The 22,675-nt window shown below is 37.3% G+C and overlaps 1 long non-coding RNA gene across 1 annotated transcript in view; it reads right to left on the reverse strand.

Annotated features, from left to right (window-relative positions):
- Positions 1-272: 272 nt before the first annotated feature.
- The window catches only part of LOC126106566 (uncharacterized), a 31,100-nt gene continuing 8,697 nt past the window's right edge, over positions 273-22,675 (reverse strand). The window contains exons 2-3 of the long non-coding RNA XR_007523366.1: positions 3,469-3,596; positions 273-363 (exon numbers count right to left, since the gene is read on the reverse strand). This is a non-coding gene — a long non-coding RNA (uncharacterized LOC126106566). The remainder of the gene's footprint in view (positions 364-3,468; positions 3,597-22,675) is intronic.

Genomic DNA, 22,675 nt, shown 5'->3' on the forward strand with positions numbered 1-22,675 from the left:
GAAACGAGATTTTGTTTTCTTCAAGAATATTAGTTTGGTGCCCCATGAAATTGCCACCAGGGGCAGATACCACAGTTTACTGCCCCCCTCCACCGCCCATAGATCTGGTCCAGTGCCTCAGCATGCATTACTGTGAAAGGAAAAAACTTGCTTCTTTGCAAGATGTGAACATTTAATGTGAACCAAATCCAACAGATGTGTAAACCTAACTCTAGCCAGTGATGCTTCTATCCTTCTAGCGATAGTCCAAGTACCACACTGTGAAAGTGGTAGTCATTGCTTTGAAGGGCCAAATGCAATCATTTTCATTTTCTTTGGTCCACTTCCATCCTAAGGCACCTTCTGTTTCAATTTGTCCATTACCTGCAGAAAATGATGGAGATGTATTATATCTGTTATTATGTAAGGTCAGAGAAGATCACTGAAATTCAATTAAAAGAAGTTCGACACTTCTGAACAACATTGATTTTAATGCATTTTATGTCACTGGCTCACTAGTGTGGCTACAATTGAGCTTAAATAGATTTTGTAAGTGAAACTGCATGCAAAATGTGATGGGCATAGCTCATAGCCATCTTCTAAATGTTAGTGAGCTTGCACAACTTCTGTCAATGATTGTTAAATGGAGTATTGTGAATTTTCGCCGCTGTCTCAGTTGTACTGGCTTTTTGACATCCACCACATTGACAGCAAGACCACAGCAGATCCCTTTTCAGTCTTCCAAAAATTAAGGAGGAGAATCCTGTAATACTAGATCTCACCCATGTTTAAACCTTTTCAAAAAGTGCTTTATTGCAGGTTGTAATTCTACTTTGACAGTATTTGACAAAAACTGTTGTTTACACAATCACCACAAACCAGTGTTAACTGTACATCTCAAACACCACAGTGTTTTGATTACATTCATGCTGTCCTGTGTTAAGCTGAGAATTTTTAGATGGCGTTCATAACTGATTGAAAATCTACACTCCTGGAAATGAAAAAAAGAACACATTGACACCGGTGTGTCAGACCCACCATACTTGCTCCGGATACTGCGAGAGGGCTGTACAAGCAATGATCACACGCACGGCACAGCGGACACACCAGGAACCGCGGTGTTGGCCGTCGAATGGCGCTAGCTGCGCAGCATTTGTGCACCGCCGCCGTCAGTGTCAGCCAGTTTGCCGTGGCATACGGAGCTCCATCGCAGTCTTTAACACTGGTAGCATGCCGCGACAGCGTGGACGTGAACCGTATGTGCAGTTGACGGACTTTGAGCGAGGGCGTATAGTGGGCATGCGGGAGGCCGGGTGGACGTACCGCCGAATTGCTCAACACATGGGGCGTGAGGTCTCCACAGTACATCAGTGTGGTTGGCAGAAGGTGCACGTGCCCGCCGACCTGGGACCGGACCGCAGCGACGCACGGATGCACGCCAAGACCGTAGGATCCTACGCAGTGCCGTAGGGGACTGCACCGCCACTTCCCAGCAAATTAGGGACACTGTTACTCCTGGGGTATCGGCGAGGACCATTCGCAACCGTCTCCATGAAGCTGGGCTACGGTCCCGCACATCGTTAGGCTGTCTTCCGCTCACGCCCCAACATCGTGCAGCCCGCCTCCACTGGTGTCGCGACAGGCGTGAATGGAGGGACGAATGGAGACGTGTCGTCTTCAGCGATGAGAGTCGCTTCTGCCTTGGTGCCAATGATGGTCGTATGCATGTTTGGCGCCGTGCAGGTGAGCGCCACAATCAGGACTGCATACAACTGAGGCACACAGGGCCAACACCCGGCATCATGGTGTGGGGAGCGATCTCCTTTACTGGCCGTACACCACTGGTGATCGTCGAGGGGACACTGAATAGTGCACGGTACATCCAAACCGTCATCGAACCCATCGTTCTACCATTCCTAGACCGGCAAGGGAACTTGCTGTTCCAACAGGACAATGCACGTCCGCATGTATCCCGTGCCACCCAACGTGCTCTAGAAGGTGTAAGTCAACTACCCTGGCCAGCAAGATCTCCGGATCTGTCCCACATTGAGCATGTTTGGGACTGGATGAAGCGTCGTCTCACGCGGTCTGCACGTCCAGCATGAACGCTGGTCCAACTGAGGCGCCAGGTGGTAATGGCATGGCAAGCCGTTCCACAGGACTACATCCAGAATCTCTACAATCATCTCCATGGGAGAATAGCAGCCTGCATTGCTGCGAAAGGTGGATATACACTGTACTAGTGCCGACATTGTGCATGCTCTGTTGCCTGTGTCTATGTGCCTGTGGTTCTGTCAGTGTGATCGTGTGATGTATCTGACCCCAGGAATGTGTCAATAAAGTTTCCCCTTCCTGGGACAATGAATTCACGGTGTTCTTATTTCAATTTCCAGGAGTGTAGATCTGTCAAAAAAAAAGAAAAAAAAAGAAAAAACTTTGAGAAAAAGTGCTAATGCAGTTGCATACTGTATTTTGTAGTGTTAGTTAACGTGTGAAGACAACAAAATGATGCAAATTCCAAGCATTTGTGAGGGTAATCCCAAAAGTAAGGTCTCCTATTTTTTTATAAGCACATAGACCTGTTTATTTCTACAGTGGTTTACATCAGTTACCAGCTTGAACATTTAGCTATTTTTCAACATAATCACCATTTCTGTTGATGCATTTTTGTAGATGTTGTGGCAGTTTTTGTATGCCCATGTCATACCAGCTCACCGCCATGCTATACAGAAAGTTATAAACTCTTCTTTCATCTTGTCAACGGAGCTGAATTGCTTTCCAGCCAAACTTTGTTTTAACCAGTTCAGAAAGTTGTCCTGTTCGGCTGCAAGGTGAAGAAATGCGCAGGAAGCATCAACTGATTGCCGCATGTGGTCTCCAGCCAGCATGTGTGGCACCCATCTTGCACACACCTTCTGGTAGTTCAATGATTCCACTGAAATTCTGTGAGCGGTGCTTTGGGAAACCTCAGGAACCAACGTGCAGAGATCCTCCAGGTTGCTCCACCGATCTTCACGCATGCTTTGTTCAACCTTCAACACTGTCTCCTCAGAAATAGATGGTCTCCTGCTTCTTTGTTCATCACGAATTTTGGTCTGACCAGCTGTAAACTCTCTACACCACTTACAAACATTTTTGACATCCATGCATGATTCATCATACACTTCTGTCAATTGGCGATGGATTTCAATTGGTGCAGTGCCCTTTGCATTTAAAAACCAAATGACTGCACGCAATTTGCAATTGGTGGTAACAACCAATGGGGGCTCCATTCTCAATGGCTGCCAAGCCAAGACTGAGCACCTGAGCGCGACGTGTGCATGTTTACATACAGCGTGTGAAGCACTCTTCATAACAGTGTGACCAACTGCCACACAAACAGAGTTCTGTACTTATAAAACAATAGGAGACGTTACTTTTGAGATTACCCTTGTATTTCAAGATGGTCACGCCATTTAAAAAGTGGATGATAGCTGTTAGGAATCTTACTGATACAGTAGGATCTCTGTCCATTCCCAGCCAAGATCTGCACTGATCACCACTATTGTGGTGTTCCATAACGTTCCCATAGGAAAGGCCATGGCACACCATTAGGCTCTTCAAAGTATGGAGGATAGCTGCATGAACAAAATACAAAACACTATATGTAGCTTAGATGGATGTTGTAAAAATAGTACACCAATGAGTGGTGACTCTTTGTACTGAATCAAATGAGGTAAGGTGCTACCAGGGTGTGCAGGCTGTACAGTGAGTGGATGTCTACATATACTGATGAAGTGCTTTATTCCATGCTGCCACCAGCTGAAAGTGTTTTGTAGAGGCCTCCACAGAATATGCAGGCAGACCTCTCCAAGACTGCCAATACTAGTAAAGACACAAAAGACACTGGTTGATTTTGAGTGAAGGTCCAGATTAATAGTTATTGTTATATGGTTGTGAATTGTAATTGTATAAGTTTATGAAAGAAAATATAGTGTTTAAAGCAAAGTCATTGTTGAAAATAATTTATATAGTTAAAAACAGTAGAAACCTCGTTGTGTTGCAGTGACACACTCACACTTTGGGAAAGAAGTTACTGAGCAAGGCAAGAATTCAAGTTGTAACTAACTAGCAGGTCCAGCTCATAACTATTATTAAAGGGAACTGCCATACCAGTGTTAACATATTGTAAATTCAACCAGCTAAAAAGAAGGCAGCGTTACATCTGGTGTCAAGTACGGTGAATCACAGCAGCACCAGGGAACCTGATAAATGCTACACACATCAAATGTTATGGCCAGGACAGAGGGCTTTGGGTGAATGAGAGCAGAAGAAGGAGATTTTGAAGAATTTAAATGGTCTGAAGTGGGAGACTTGAAGAGATATGGCATTGCCAAGGGCAAACACTGACATTAGTTATGAAATAACAAGAGGCCTATGATTATGAGGAAAATGGCATCAGAAAATCCCAAGTGCTTCTACGTCTTTCAGGAAGAGGATAGAAAGAGAGATGAAGAGACTAGGAATAGGGATGAAAATCTGTTACAACACCTCCAAAGTAGCATCAAAGAAATGAAAAAAATAACAAAAAACTGAGCTAAGTGAGGAGATCCAGAGTTAGGTGTAAAACTACTGACTAAAGTTTTAGGCTGTATAAGGAAGAGGTGACTGAAATCACTGAGGAGCAAGGTTGGTGGACTGAAGAACTGCAACAGAAGGTTACTGTCTTTTTCTGAAGAAATGCAAAGAGAGATTTCATAACAGTGTGACTTAGTGTGGAAGGAAGTAGATGAATACCTTAACGTAACAGAGCTTCACAAAAATGTGGAGGAAGTCAGAGACTTTGCAAGACATGACTGTAAAGATGTAAAGGAATGAATGTCAGAACTGTGTACACATATCAAAGTGCTGGAATGTCATAGTGAGTCCAGTGACATCATTGTGTCAAGTGAATCTACAACTAGGTTTGGAGGAAAAGATTCAGACTTTAAGTAGACCAAAAGTTTCAAGAAAAGACCAAAAATTCGAGTATGATTAATTCAGTGGGGATGATGCTGCTAGACACAGTGAGGAATTTAAAAATTATGAGATGAAGTTAGTAAAACCTGACAGGTACTAAAGCTATGAGAACAAGGGAATAGCACCCAAAACCTAAATCTATTACAAGAGTTGCAATTACAGAGTGCCACGAATTTGTCTAAACATTTTCCTGAGCTCAAGCCAGATGGGGATGTACACCCAGTGTGCTTCCTAAGAAGAGGCAAAAAGGATAGGCTTCATGCTAAGTTATTTGGTAGGCATTGAGGCAGAATAGGAAGCAGCTCATTCTGAGGAGTTCACATCCTGGGCAAATTTTCAGGAAGAGTTTAAGAAAAAATACCAGTCCCAGGGAATTCAGGAGAAGTTAACATTAGAACTGGTATATCCAAAATACTATAAGAGTTCCTGGGACTGTTTCAAAAACATATTGAATGGCACCTAACATGATCAAAATATTTAGGTAATCCAGTAGAGGAGATTCATCTTGCAAAGGTTTTAGTAAGGAGATTGCCTTATTTTGTACAGAAGGAGCTTTTGTATAGAGGATTGTCCACAGTGGATGATTTGTTGATGTTTGTGGAAAGTCAAGAAGCAGTGAATACTGAAGACACTGAGAATAATTTTAAACCAATAGTGTCAGGAGAAATAAACTATCAGAAGATAGATATGTATGATACCTCAGTAAGCAAAGTCTCGTTTGTTTCAGAGTCATTATTATTAATGTTAAGACCTAAGATGGTATACCCTACACTTCCAGTGACAGGGGTATACATTGTTAATATTATGGGTTCTAAAACAATACAAGTAAAAAAAAGAAGTAATATTACCTTTCACGCTAAGGAATTTTATGTGCATACAGACACTTTTAGTAGTGCCCAATGTCAATTTGCAATTATTGCATATAAAGTAATTTTAGATTTTGCAGCGCGAGAATTGATGTGTAACTACAATAATATGTGTTATGTGATACCATTTAAGAATATGGGAGTAATAAGTAACAGAAAGTATGAGGTAAGGTTAGTGGCTACATGGAGCACATTGAGTTGGGAGGAACCTAGTGATCAGAAAGAATTGTTACACTTGCAAATAAAGCTAGAAGCGTTTGAATCACATTTGTTGACAGACCAACAAAAAGAGGACTTATACCAAATATTGTTACTGCATGAGAAGGCATTTTCAAATAAGCCAGGCGTATGTGAAACTTATATATGTAGCTTTTTGATAAAGGATGATTCACCACTTTTTTTTGTAAACCTTATCACACAGCACTGAGTATGCGACTAGTGACTACTGGTGCAGGAGGAGATACACAGGATGCTTGAAAACAACATTACTGAACATAATCTTGGTATATGTAACAATCCCCTGATAGTGGTACATAACCCTTGGTATGAAGTGTATACTTGTGAAAATACTAACAAAAAGTTTGAAGAATTCATGGAAATCTTCATGTCATACTTTGAAGCTGCATTTCAATTAAAAAACAAAAATGTCAACCTAACTTAAAAAAAAAACAAATGGATTACAACAGGTATTAGAATCTCTTGTGCAGAGAAAAGAAGATTACACGATATAGCAAAGTCACAGAACATGCCTCCTGAATATCATTTGTACTTGAAGAATTACAAGAGGATCCTCAAAAAAGTTGTAAGGAAAGCTAAAACAATGGCAAATGAAAATTCAAAAAAACAAATCTAAAGCTATATGGGAAATTATAAAAAAATAAAAAAACAAGTGAAACTAAGCATTATAAAAATATGAACTTATGTTATGAAGGAGAAATGATTTCTTGCTCAACAGAAATTGCAGGGACCTTCAACAAATATTTTGCAATCATAAGTGAACAGTTGGTGAGTGGACTGGAAGAACACAACAAAATATCATCTCCATCATGCAATAGTGTGAGAAACGTGTCTACATATTTGTTCCTTTCACCCACAAATACTGAATAAATTTTATCAGTTACAAAAACCTTGAAAACAGGGTACTCATGTGGAATTGATGGAATACCAGATGCAATTTTTAAAAAATGCTGTCTTGCCTTAGCTGAACCCTTGACACACTTGTGCAACAGGTCACTGGCATCAGGAACCTTCCCTTCATGCTTATAAACAGCAAAACTGAAACCGCTGTACAAAAAAGGAAATCCAGAATGTGTTTCAAGTTATAGACCAATAGCCCTTCTGCCTGTATTTTCAAAAAGTTTAGAAAAAGTTTTTTATAAGAGATTGTCTGATTTCATAAATAAAAATGAAATTATCTCTCCTTCACAGCATGGCTTCAGGAAAGGCTATTCAACTGAAAGTGCAATATTTGAATTTCTTAATGAAATCTATACTAAACTGGATGCAAGTGAGTTTGTGAGAGGCATATGTCTTGATTTATCTGAAGCTTTTGACGTCATTGACCATAATGCCCTACTGCAGAAGCTTGACCAATTAGGAATTAGAGGTATATCCAATGAGTGGCTCAAGACATACATACCTATGTGGTCGCAAACAGGTGGTTGAAGTGCTGTATACTGACCATAACAAAATCAGCTACTACTATTCAGGATATGAAAATGTGAAATATGGCGTCCTTCAAGGATCAGTATTAGGACCCATTCTGTTTCTCCTCCATGTCAATGATCTTATGTACAAGAAGTATTGCCAAACTACCTTCCAATTTGCAAACGATATAAGCTTCTTTAGTAGTGGTAAAACAGAAGAAAAACTTAAAGACTCCACTATCCAAACAATGAACAGTGTAGAACAGTGGTTTAGCTACAACAAGCTAATTATAAACAAAGAAAAGACAGTAGCACTGAACTTCTATAATGTAAAAGGAAGACACCACCCAAACATAGAAATAGAACTTAGGGACAGAGTTCTTGAAAGTGTTGACAGCACTAAATTTCTGGGACTCTGGCTCCAGAACAACACAAAATGGGAGGTACACATTGAATATTTGCAAAGAAAACTAAGCAAAACCTGTCACATGATACGGATCTTAAAAACTTGTTGCGCAAAGCCAGCCTGTTAAATGTATACTACTCCTATGTGCATTCTGTAATTAAATATGGCATAATCTTCTGGGGCAATACAACAACAAATATTAAACTTTTCAGGATGCAAAAGAGAATACTAAGAATTATTGAAGGGGTAAACAATACGAAATCATGCAGACCCATATTAAAAAAAACTGCCAGTTCTTCCTCTTCCTTGCATTTTTATCTATGAAACATCAGTTTTCATCAAACAATATATCAATAGACATCCAGATATCTTATTAAAAAATGAAGATATACATGCACACAATACAAGGCAAAAATCTGACCTTCATATAAAACATGTGAGAACATCATTGTGCCAAAAAAGCACATTACATACTGGGATAAAGATTTTCAATAATCTACCTAACCATATTAAATCAATAGGTAAACTCTGTAGTTTTAAGGCTGAAGAAAAGTCATATTTAATTGATCATTGCTTTTACAGTCTGACAGAATATATAAAAGCCAAACAACAAAAATAAAGATGCATTATTAATATTCTACTTTGTATGTTGCCTGTAATGTTTGTTGTATGTATGAATCTTTGCTAAATTACCTCAATATCTAGTCCTTAGGATTGCAATACAAACTGGATTTTATCTTGTAAATACCTAACCATGTCTAATATCCTTGTATATATTCTATGCATATAGAATTTGAAGGACTAACTAATAAAAAAACCTACTTGTGGAGTAACATTAGTGCTGCATGCACATATGGTGAGTAAATATATAGAAACAGAATGAGTTAAACCATTCTATATTGATGAATTATTGAATGAGAACAGTATTTTAGCTGAATGGATTTGACCATGGGGTACAGGCAAGTCAGAATAGATGAAAATTCGAGAAAATATACAGCTTTCTCGTATAAAGGTAAGTCTTTCCAGTTTAAAGTGTTACCATTTGGCTTGAATATTTCAGTGTCTATTATTCGTTAGAGCTTTGGATGCAGCATTAGATAAGGATCTACTAAAAGAGTTAGATATTTTAAGTAGATGATATATTACTAGCATCAAAAACTTGGGAAGAACACTATTAACAAGTACTCTGGATTGATTTTACATTAAAGATATTACAATTAAGGTTTCTTGACCACATTTCAGCAGAGATGAGTTAAAGTTTCTTGGGCATCTTGTAGGTGTAAATGGGATAAAATCCAACCCAGAATGATTATAGGCTATTATTGTCCTGAACCAAAGAATGTAAAGCAATTAAGATCATTCCTAGGCTTAGCAGGATTTTATAGGTGATACACACAGGAGCAACCTATGAACAATTGCAGGTTTTAATACTTGTCAAACAAAAGTCAAAATGGATTTGGCATAAAGAGCATTCAGTAATATTAAGTTAGTGTTTGTAGAGACACCTATCATAAGACATCCGTGTACGGGTAAGCCTTTTAAATTTAGTACTGATGTGTCATTGGCTGAATTTTTAGATATAAATTAAGGGAAAAAAACTTAAACATTAGTGTCATGCAATATTTTGTGTAATGTAATATCTTGCACAGACATCTTTTATTAACCTGACACATTCCACATCATTACAAAGTGTTGTATTCATGATCTATGGAACAAGTATTAATCTAATCTAATCTAATCTAATCAGAATATGTAGTTGTTTGAAAACCGTTCCAGGGAGAGTGGGATATGACATTAGGACACCACGATACCTTAGTGTTTGCTAGCAGAGCACTGAACAAACATGAGTTAAATTACACTACAACAGAAAAAGAGTTATTGGCCATTTCATTCTATCATGTCGTATGGCATAATATTTTGGGGCAACAAGCCTTTAGCCAAAAAAATATTTACTGCACAGAAGAGAGCTGTTAGAATCATGAGTGGTGTTCATCCAAGATATTCTTGCAGAAGTCTGTTTCATAAGTTACAAATATTAACACTTACCTCTCAATTCATATTTTCTTTGATGATTTTTGTTTCTAACAACCTATCTCTTTTTAAAACTAATAGTGAATGTCATGATTATAATACTAGGTCTAAAAATGATCTACACAGGGATCTGAAACATTTAAGTCTTGTTCAGAAAGGTGTTCATTATTCAGCCACAAAAATTTTCAACTTCCTTCCATCAGGTATTAAAGATCACATTAATGTCTTACCTACTTTTAAATGTAAATTGAGAGAATACCTAATGGTAAATTCCTTCTATTCCCTTGATGAGTATCTACAGATAAAGCAATGATTTTTTATACTGATAAAAATTTGTTTGCTATAGATCACATTAACTGTTTAATTTGGAAAATGTACTATATTTCCTTTTTAGGTATTGTTTTATATTACTTGAGCTATACCTTTGATTTGATTTTAACCTACAAACTTATTCATAATCTTATGGTACATTTTTGTCATTTTATATATGTGTATTATTTGTTTAATTTGGAAAATGTACTATATTTCCTTTTTAGGTATTGTTTTATATTACTTGAGCTATACCTTTGATTTGATTTTAACCTACAAACTTATTCATAATCTTATGGTACATTTTTGTCATTTTATATATGTGTATTATATCTGTTGTATGTAATCATGACTCATTCCATATCCTTGTGATTTATCACAATACGGATTAATGGAATACGAAATAAATAAATAAATAAAAAATAAATAAATTGTATGGGGCATAAAGGAATTTCAGTCTCTGATTTGGAGGTCTCAAATTATAATTTGTATCCATCATCAAGCCCTGTCCTTTAATGGAAAATTGTATATTACATAGGAAATTCATTAGATGCATACTTCTCCTACAAGAGTATCGCATAAAGATAAATTACATAAAATGTCCACAGAACCATTAGATGGGTACTTTTCCAACAAGAGTATCACACAGAGATAAATTACATAAATGGCTCAAAGAACGTGGTGCCTGATGTGTTGTCATGTCTACCTATACCTGTGAATGACATCGTGAGATCCATGGCTCCTACAGAAATATTCAGTATAAATTTTTTAGGCTTAAGTTATACCAACAATGACATACAGAGCTTGGTAGTGAAAATAATATGGACTATACCAGAGAATCTGTAGTTTAAAGATAAGCAATTACCAATGAAACAAGGCGGGGTTATTAACAATAATATAGCTGAATGGATAATACATGATGATGTTTTGTTTTGGAGAATAATAACTATAAGACTTGCATGGAGAGTATTTTTACCAATGACTGTGGAGACAGAACTTGTTAAGTTTATCCACAAGGGATATGGACACTTTGGAGTATGTTAGTGCATCAAACCTATAGTCAAATAGAACAAAAGTAGTATCAGTTTTAAGATCCTGTGAAGCATGCAGAAAAGGTAAGATGGTAACCAAGCTGTAAGTTTTAAGCTGTATCCTACAGTATCAAAAAGATTACTTGGTCTTACTGTATCTGACGTTTTTGGTCAACTTTCAACTAATAGAGGGGGAATGCAACAATATTAGCAGAGGAAAAGTTGCTACTCACCATACAGCGGAGATGCAGCATTGCAGGTAGGCACAACAAAAAGATTCTCACAATTATATCTTTTGGACATTTGGACATTAAGGCCTTTGTCAACAATAGACACACACACACACACACACACACACACACACACACACACACACACACACACATACACACACACAAATGCAACTCGCACACACGACTGCACTCTCAGGCAACTGAAAGATATATTTTTGTACTAGTTGAGTACTATTCAAAATATGTAAAATTACATCCCATAAAACATGCAAACATGAAAACAGGGATTTGCTGTTTCAGGGAATATTTCAAAAGTATAGGACAACTAAGCAGATTATTAACAGATAATGGTCCACAGTTTGTGAGTCAGACATTTACAAAGTTTTTGATATGGGAAAGAGTTAAGCATATAGCTACCATTCACAAAGTGACGCTTGTGAATGAATTACGAAAGAGATATCATGACTACGTAGAAGCTACTGTCCAACTAAACATGTGTTAATTCTTGAGTTCCATGTTACCTACCATACATGATGGCATGCTTAGCACCTATGGAAATGGTGGACAAATTATTTACAGTAGGACCACTACTAAAAAATTTTAAGTGGCTTAATTGGAAGCAATGGGTGAAATAAAATTATACGTAGGCAACAGTTTATGTTTACATATGGAATAAAGTGTGCAGCAATGTAACTGTCAAGCACATGTTCCAGATTTAAGACTGGTGCATTGGTATTGATTCGCAGTCACTAGTTAAGCTCAGATATCAAAAAGCAGACAAGCAAATTTTTCCCTAAATAAAGTAGACCATATATGGTAAAAGGAATTCCACACCTGAAAGAGCTGTTTCTAGTAGCACCAACTACAGACAAGAGAAAGGATTATATAATGTGGAATTGGTAAAACATTATAAACAGACAGAATAACCATTATGGAATAGTAACAGCAGGCCGAGTGTAGCTAGCTGTGAATTTTGTAAAAGCAAGAATATAGGTCTCCAAGTTCCTTTTCAAACAACTGGAATTATCATTTTTTTAAAAAGTATTAATTATATATAGTTTCTTTCTTACAGAAAAAGATACATACATGATTCTTTGTATACTATTGTGTATAATTGCTATTTTATATTTTTTGAGAGGAAAAATACAATATGGTAAATTGGTTTTATATGGGAGGCTCTTTATAGGTAGTCAATAGAGATGACAACTTTCTTTTTTTTTCCTTGTGTTATTGTTCTTTCTCTCCACACTTGCAACAGAGATTTTCTGATATCATTTCAGATGTCTGTGATGGTGAAAAGTTATGACAAGTTCATTCTTAGGAAATGCTGAACACCTTCTCCCTCCAGTGTCACAACAAAAACTTGTAGTATATGTGGAAATTTTTTGGAGTTGGGGGGGGAGGGGGGGGGGGGGAGGGTGTGTAATAGATTCTGTCTTTTGAGGCTCAACTTCTTTCTTTCATTGACTTTAACAAATCTATTCTTTGATTTCCCTTCTTCCTTCTCTGTAGGCATGTCACACACTGTGGGGGATGATAACAGGAGACAGCCCCTGCATGCAGCATAGCAGTCTGAAATATGATGTGCTAACAGGAGCATAATGAGTAGAAAAAAAAGAAAAGAAAAAAAAAACAACGATTAATTGACAGCGAAGAGGCATGATAACATGATAAACAAAAGGTCATTTCAGTAGAGGACATGAGAATTAGGCTATATTTAGGTAACATAATGGTCAATCACTGCAAACAATATTTAATCACCAAGATATGTATATTATAATATAAATGTTTCATAAAATTGACTACAGAGATAAAGAAATAGATGACGCACAAGCATTGGAATGCTAGGGAATGCAGTCACACAACAGGGGAGATGGGAAGAGAGTGTGCCATGGGGAAGTAAAGGAGATGTTGAGAACTGAAAGAATGGCATGAACAATGTGTACAGTGAAGGGAGCAGGAAGAAAACTGCTTCTTTTTTTTAAAAAGCCTGTTGAGTAATTAGTGATTCTCTTCTGTTGGCTTGCAATAGGAGCCATCAACAACGGCTCTAAGCCAAATCCTTCATTCTCCAAAAGAACGGTGTTCTGAAATTCAATTAGCACTTCCCCGACACTTGAATTTCTCCATATATGGTTGTTGTGTGCTGACCTGGGCTAGCTAACCTTAACATTAGTGAGCTGTTCCTTTACACTGCACATGGCCTGCACATTTATATGAGAATAACCCTTTCCATTCATATATTCATCACCATATGGCATTGATTTGAAATTCGAATGTAAATACAGTCAGTTTCACCTATAGCACTTGGAAATTCACATTTTTTTATCCATTTGTTTCTTGCCACAATCACATCATGCAGTGAAGATGGAAATTTGAACTGCAAGTCAGCATTTTCCATCATTCTTAGAAACTCTACTCACTTTAGTGTGATAAATCCCCAATTTTTCTGCTATGCCAAACTGGAATCTTAGATCAGGTGGATACTGGAGGAATTTCTGACAATAGTTCTCCACTTCTTCTTTCCCTTGTGTCTAGAAGAAAATATTTGTAGCCCATCTAACATTTTCATCATTGAAAGTGGACATCAACATGGTCTGTAGAATTTTTCACGGTGTACATGTGTTGCTAGTGGGGCCATATCTACATTCTGCAAACATGAGTCTATTACTGACCATACTTTACATTTTAGAAGCTGTTTGTGCCAGAATGAAGTCAGAGCTTTTTTTTATCCATACAGTTTATATAATGACGAAGCCAGAGCGCAAGGCAAAGGACAAGTTTTTTTAACAAATGTTGTCCCCAGGAGCTAAAACTTCTGCTTCATATTTTTCTCATAGTTTCTGAAGCTTAAGCTTCAAAATTCGAAGGAAAAGCATTTGCTTCACATTATTCATAGAGCCCAATATGTATTTACAGACACATAACTTTTGGTCTAAATAACTACCAATACCTCCACTGTATTTAAAACTGATTTTCACTCTGTCATTGCTTTTGTCTGTTCAGTTCCACCTGCATATTCACTTGCATACTTTATAGCTCTTGAAATCAGGAAAAACCTCCACAAGAAAATAGCTTGACCAAAGGCTAAAATCTGTTATGTTATGTTATGTTATGTGGTTTATTCATCTCATTACATACAATTTTCAAATCATTTCATTTGATGTACAGGAGACATGTCAAGGTTTACAAAAGAAACTTTTTTTCACTTTTTTAAGAGAAATACAAAAGTGTACATTATATTTTACATTTCTAAGTTTCAGCTACACATGCACATAAAATAATAAATGTATTACAATCCCTGTGTTCAGATTGTGAAGCTGTCCTCAATGAATTCATCGACAGAATAATAACACTTTTCCACCAGTAGAGTAAAGAGCAATCTTTTCAGTGAACCAATCTCCATTTTAAATATATTACTGCCTTTTATTTTATTGAAAATTTTTAACCCCATATACTCTGGCGTTTGGGCATAAAGTTTTAAATGATGTGTTGGAAGTTTGAAGTTATCTCTGTGGCGAGTGCCGTAGTTGTGGTCAAAACGGAAATTGTCTGGTGTATGTTGATTTCTATATAGGAACACCACCATCTCATATATGTAAAGTGAGGGGATAGACAGTACTTTTAAATTTTTTAACAGTGGTCGACAGGATTCCCGTTTTTTTGCAACACACATGTTTCTAATTACTTTCTTTTGTAATACTAGGAGCCTAGTGACATTTGCTGAATTTCCCCAGAAGATTATGCCATAACGAATAACTGACTCAAAGTAGCAGTGATAAACTATCTTTCTGGTATCCATGTTTGTGGCACCTGACAAAATACACATTGCAAATGCTAAGTTGTTCAGTTTATTTGCTAAGTAATCTATGTGTATCTTCCAATTTAAATTTTTGTCAAGATTTAGGCCTAAGAACTTCACGTGGTTTGCTTCCGTTATATCCTGATCATTGCAAGTTATCTTTATTTCACTCCTTTCTACTGATTTAGCTTCAAATTGCATCATTTTGGTTTTAGTTACATTTAGTTTTAGTCCATTTTGATAGAACCAAGATTCAAGTTTTTCTAAAGTATTTTTGGCTTTTTCTGGAATATTTTCAGATGCCTCATTTTCAATTAGAACTGATGTATCATCAGCAAATAAGACTGAATGAACATCAATAGCAAGTGGTAGGTCATTTACGTAAAAAAGAAACAGATAGGGACCCAATATCGAACCTTGTGGGACTCCTTGGGGAACTGTTTTCCAGTCTGATGAATAATTGGTTCCATTTGAAGTTAAAATTACTCTTTGTTTCCTACCTGACAGGTAAGAGCTAAACCATTTTAAAGCAGTGACTCTGATTCCATACATCTGTAATTTGTGGAGGAGTAATGCATGGTTCACTGAATCAAAAGCTTTAGTCAGATCACAGAATATACCTGTGACCTTTCTACCTCTATCTAACATGGAGCATATTTTTTGGATAAACTCATTTATAGCATTCGCAGTGCTTTTACCCTGTTGGAATCCGAACTGGTTTTTAAAAATTATATCATTTACAGTAAGAAAGTTATTAATTTGTTTTTCTGCAATCTTTTCAAACACTTTAGAGAAGACCGGCAAGAGAGAGATAGGGCGGTAATTCCCCATATCTTCTATCGATCCTTTCTTGAATAGAGGTTTGGTCTCACCATATTTCAATACCTCTGGAAAGCATCCCTGTTCATAAGATTGATTTATAATAGTTGACAGTGGTTAGGAAATAATATTGTACACATACTTGATTACAGATGTTGTTATTTCATCCCACCTATGTGAGGTTTTGTTTTTTAGAGACAATATTTCCTTTTCCACATCCCTTTGGGTTATTTTTTCAAATTGTTTAAAAGATGTGTTCTGGCTGTTTTCCAAATTTGTGATGCCCTGATAGAATGTCATATCCACATCTGATCTTACTACGTTTAGGAAGAATTCATTGAAACAACTTGACATCTGAACAGGGTTTACTATAATTTCATTTTCATGTCTAATTTTCAAAATCTCATGAATTTTTACTTTGGCTCCTAGTTCAGACTGAACAACTGACCACACTGCTTTTGTCTTATTTCTGTGTTCTCGCATGAATTTATTATTTGCCATTTTTTTAGCTGCCGCTACAACTTTCCTAAATACAGCTTTATATTGTTTGACATAAATAACAAAATCTGGATTTCTGTTTGATTTTAACTCATTGTGGAGCTCTCTCTTTCTGGCACTAGAGATCTTTATTCCTGTTGTAATCCATTTGAGTTTACCATTAACTTTCTTTTGCTTATATCTACGAGGAAATGATTCATTAAATACCTCTAAGAAACAATTTAAGAATTTGTCATAGTTTGTCAAGCTTGAACCATTGTAGTCTACAGGCCAGCTTATTATACTTAATTTACTGCGGAATAAATCCATTTTACTTTTACTGAGATCCCTTTTTATACACACTTCTGGAGGCTTTAGGTTATTTGCTTTTGGGAGCTCAATAAACAGAGCTGAGTGATCTGAAATACCCAAGTCTAAGCAGTATTTGTGCTTATTTTCACTGTCAAATTTGTAGTTAGTAATAATATTATCAATGCAGGTCACTGATCTGCTGTTTTCCCTAGTGCCTTCAGAAAAATTTACTGGCACCACAAAATAAAGCTGACTATTCACACTCAAATTAACTTTTTAAGCAATGGGGGTCTAGAGCAGGGGGTGCCAGCCAATTCATTTTTTAGTAGCTTGGAAATGTGTCTTGTATAGCCAATGGGAGGATGGTTGGATAACCAAAGATGAGCAAGAAAAGAGGACGCCTTATGAGAAATGAAATTTAAACAATTTTATATTATTTGCAGATTATTTACATTACATCTTAAAAGCTTGACTTCTTTGATGACACCCCAATATCCATATTTTCCCCCTACTTTCTTGATGTTAATGTTACTGTGACATTTTGGTCAGTGGTATAGCCCAACATGTGTGCTCACTTGAAGTTTGCTAGTTTATTTGGGATTTGGTCACAGTTTGATAGTCTTTAGGTATCTCACAATTACCTCTGTTACTATTAATGGACAGCCAACGAGGTGTCTCGGCTGTACGAGACACAAAATCTTTTTTGTTATTGTTGTTGAAAATTTTCTGCAATCATTTTCCAAATACATTGTGCATTATGTGGTTATATCCATAGCAGGATTTGGCTCAATTAATTCAACTTGTTGTCTGCTACTCTCTCAGTGGGCACTTACAACACATTTTGGTACACTGCCTTATCTTCCTGACACACTTGATGAAGCTCACTGGTAACGTTGCTTTGCCAAACACATACAATGGCATTGCCCAGTTCTGAGAGGGGCATTACCACTGACTTGTTTCAGAATTATGGACACATGAAGGCTATGGCGAAAGGGAGTGATAGTTAAAAAGCTGCAGACATTTCCTTTGGCACACAGGCGTGTTGTTTCTCTGGCTTCACAGAAATTAAGAATTTAATAATGGGTTGAAAGTGACAGCACCCTAAAGTTTAACAAAAAACGTACTTTATAGGTTAGAAACATTAACCTTTACAATACTAAATTGAGACCATCAGTATTTCAAGTAATGGTAGGCAGATCTTTATCCATTTAAATTAACATAAATTAGTCCTATATAAAGAATTTCTGCTGAGAGTTGTGAGTTGTCAGATATTGTTTAAGCAACCTAAGAGTACCACCAAAATGTTGAGCAATTTTGAGAAGAAGAATGTGTAGGAATGATTTTGTGTGTCACATACAGGCTTACTGATTAAATGGGTGTACAAACCAGTAAGAGTTAAAATATTTCTCACATTTCACAAAAAAAATTCTGTTACTGATAGTGTTTCTGCCCATGTATCAAGCACAAAAGAAACAGGAATATAAAATTTTATGGTACAAAATGTTGCTTTTCCAACCATACTGTGGCCTGTGTGTCTGATGTAGATGCATATAACTGGGTTTGATCAGGATATGTTACCATATCCAGCACTTTACTCTGCTATATCCAATTTTAATGAGCAGCACATTTGAAGACTTTCATTGTTGGTGCTATTGATTCCTCACACATTATCAAATAACAATGTCCTGAAATGATGTAAAGTGGAAGAAACTGACAAGAGTAGAAATGAAGTTGTAACCTTTCCTGGCAAACTCACGCTATTAATGAACAAGAGTTTATTTGTACCATATAAGCCGCTCTGAGCAAGTTGTATATACCGTAATTATTGAACAAAAATATTATTGAATTTTGTGTGAAAGACATTTGTTATTATCGTAATATTTTTTGTAGTAGTATTCTCTCTGTATTTAGGATAGTAATTTTTCTATATTTATTATGTGATTGTGAAATGTGTCAGTATCTGCGATAACAGATGTCAAATTTAGCCAGAGGAGAATAATATTGTCAAATTACAAAGAAATGTTAATAGTCAGCAGTAGTATAAAAGCACAACGTATTGTATATTCTTTGGTCTTCTCTGTCTAGAGCTGAATGCGAGAGGAAGCTGTGTCGAAGCGATTTATGAATGGGTGGACTTCTTTTGTCTCTGTCTAGATTTGGCCGCCATTAGAGGAGGCGTTACAAATTAATGTGAGTTGAATTATTGTTTGATCTAAATATATCAGAATTTATCAAAAGTGTGTATTATTAATGTAAATTAGCTTGCCCATATCATCTATAAAAATTTCTTTAAAGAATTTTCAGCATTTTTAGCGGTGTTGCTGGGCTGTGCCGCGACCGATCAATTTGCAGCGGCGGCACATTTGAAAAATTGTTCCGCTAAAGGAAAAATCAACCAAACCCGTAAATCGGGAACAGATAGATAAAAATTAACAGTGAATTAAGAAATTGTTCTTCTTTTACAGTGATCCTGAGACTGATGAATTTTTAAACTAATTATACGTTTGTGCATTCGTAGGCGGATAGTTAATGTTAGTTAACATTGAAATTAAACAATTTTGGTTCTTTCAAATAACTTAAATGTATAGCGACGTAGGTTTGATCAGTGATAATTAAATGTCGGCTTGGCAATAATTAACCATTTTCTGATAATAGAGATAATCTTGTGCTCCATAGTTAACGCCGGGATAGAATTCAGTAAATATTTAACAGAAAAAACCCACTGCATTTAGAAAATGTGTGCCAAGGCCGAATGATGTAAAGGATTTAAATTTCAACTAAATATTCTTAATCAGTTAATATGAGTTCACGAAATTTTTTTAAATGTACGTAATTCTTTTGAAAGTGAATTTTTTATTACCACGCGTACATAAGAGAGAGGTTCTACAACGAAGTTCGTACTTACAGAAGAAAGTTAAAGAGAGGCAAATTAAGTAACCAAAAGCACCCATAATAAATAATAATTAATAATTATTCTGTCTTTAACGAAAACAATAGCAGCCATTTCGTTAAATTGGCGCCCAACGTGGGGCTCGAATATGCAGTGGCCACTAAATACCCATGAGATAGCTAGGGAATTATTATAGTCGAACTTTGTTGGAGAACAATTAATAATTTTTCCATGTATTGTATGTATTGCATAACCAATATTGTGTGGTAATACCTGTATATGATTTTTTTGCATGAGAACACTATATACCCAGAGGCAAGCTGAAGAAGAGAGTGCATTATAGCGAAAAATTAATTACCTACCACAATATCAGGGGGCAGCTGCACCCAAGATAGATCACCAAAAGGTAAAGCTACAGTGTAGTTGTCCTGTGGGTAGTAAAGTAGCCTCAGTGCAGTGTTCTCGGATCATTAGTGGTGTGCTTTTTGTTAGTGCTTTGTTTTAAAATAACAGGACATTTGAGTAGTTAGTCACTGTAGTATATAATAAGTGTGTTTTAACAAATGACCATTTATTGTGTGATTATGTCAGTGAAACCTGAGTGTTAGGATATTTAGTTCAGATTTGTTTCTTTTGTTGACTATGGTTAGGTTGCGTAGTCAGAAAGATATCAACATGGATAATGAACAACAGTTAGTAAGTAGTGATACCGAGTTAGAAAGTGGGACACAAAGTAATGTTAGTGACGTAGTTCAGGAAGTACAATGTGAGAATCTGGGGGCAGAAGGGCAAGAAATGTTGCCACTGCCACCCAGTGATTCAGTTGATAGCGGAAATACTGTGCCACCCGAAAGCACTGGACACAGACCAGAGAGTGCTGAGGTGTCAGAAGTGCAATCATTAAGAGTTATGTTCGAGCGCATGCTCAATTTCCAAGCTGAATTTGTACGTATGCAAGCAGAGCGTGAAAGAGAACGTGATGCTGAACAAGCAGAGCGTGACCAGAGATTGGTAGCTGAATTTGCATGTATGCAAGCAGAACGCGATAGAGAACGTGATGCTAAACAAGCAGAGCGTGATCGACGCCTGCATGAGAGAGACTTGCAGTTAATGCAATCTTTGGAAGCTATGCAAAGTGAGATTGTTAGTTTGAAACAAAACTATGAAACCATACCCAAAACGGTGCAAGAACTAAGCGAAAGAGTAGATAGTATCCAAGTGGCTAACGCCAGTATCGTAGATGAAATCGGTGTACTGACTAACAGGGTGGAACAATTAGAAATTGCCACAAATCAAGTAATTGAGCACAAAGTGTCCGAACAAGTGCACAAAATAGAAAACGAAGTTATAAAAGAAATAGACGAGAAAGAGCACGCCGCGATTGAAGCCAAAGATGTGGGCTCAAATGCGGAAGTGCAGAACCTGAAAAAGGTGGTACACACTGACATTCCGCTGTGGCAGCGGAATGTCAACAGTCGTCTTGCCGAAATAGAAATCAGCTTGCGGCATGACGACTCACGGGTGTATGTCACGCCAGCCAGGTCCAACAATGATAGGCATATAAATACAGCAGTAAAAAATTGCGACTGCGAGACAGAACAGGCAACCAATGTAAGCGAAACAAATAAATGTCATTCCAAAATAGTGATTGAAGAAAGCCTGATTAGAAACCGACAGTTACAGATCTTTACAACGGAGAAGAAATCTGTTCACCCTGTAGTGTTTATCAAGGGATTTAGAAACATTTTGCCTAGCGTTTGGAGTCATACACAGAAAATACAGTTCGTTATGTCTTACATACAAGGAGATGCTGCATTATGGGCAACCGAAGCAGCTGACAGTTGCGATACATATGAGCAATTTGAAAAGGCATTCTTGGCCAAATATTGGTCAACATGTATTCAGGAGAGATTACGGAAGGAGGTATATAATCCAGAGCCGTATTCTCCACGATTAGGCAATTTGCGAAAATATTTTGAGAAGTACATTAATAAGACCCGTTATTGGGACGAGCAGATTTCATCCCGGGATTTGATCAGACTTTTGAAATCACACTTGCCGATACATGTAAAGGAAAAACTTATACACGTGCCGGAGAATGACATGGAACATTTCTTGTCTGTTCTGGACTCAATTGACCTGACTCAGGAGGATGTTAAGGCAGCCTCTGAACAGGCTAGAAGTAACGGAAACGGTTACAGAAATGGTCGAAATAACACGCCTCCACCAAATAATGGAAACGGCGGAGGTAACAATAGGAGACAAGATTATGTACAAAACGGGAATAGAGGTAGAGACCGGAACGGCAATAGTCCGCCGGTGAATAATGACCGGAAAAGGAGGTCTGATGACCGATATGAAACAGGCCCACCAAGCAATAGTAGATGGAAAAATGCCAGGGGGCCGTGGAACACTAATACCTATAATGATGCAAACCGAACTTGGCCACAGAACCAGAGGCCCAGTACGGACCGGCCAAACAGTGAAGGATATGACAATGACCGACCGCCACCACAAAATGCGCCAATCGCGCAACCGTGGCGGCCAACGCAACACAACTTACACATAGTGGAGGTCAGTGACACAGAGCAGCCACACCCATCCACCTGTAATAATTCAACAAACTAGATTCAGCCGAGATACGCTCTCCATCGTCGGCTGAGGTTTGGAGTGAGAGCAGCCCGACACCGAACAAAACATTGGGAATCTGTATCCTCAGGTATAATGACGGGGTACAGATGGGACATGAATTGATAACTGAACCATCCACGTGCATAAAGGAGCACAAAGACAAAGTACAAGCGATAATAGAGATCAAAATTAACAATATTGATGTGCAAGCGATCGTAGATACAGGTGCTACTGTCAGTGTCATG

The sequence above is a fragment of the Schistocerca cancellata genome, chromosome 10 (genome assembly GCF_023864275.1).
Source record: "Schistocerca cancellata isolate TAMUIC-IGC-003103 chromosome 10, iqSchCanc2.1, whole genome shotgun sequence".
In the NCBI taxonomy this organism is placed as follows: Eukaryota; Metazoa; Arthropoda; class Insecta; order Orthoptera; family Acrididae; genus Schistocerca; species Schistocerca cancellata.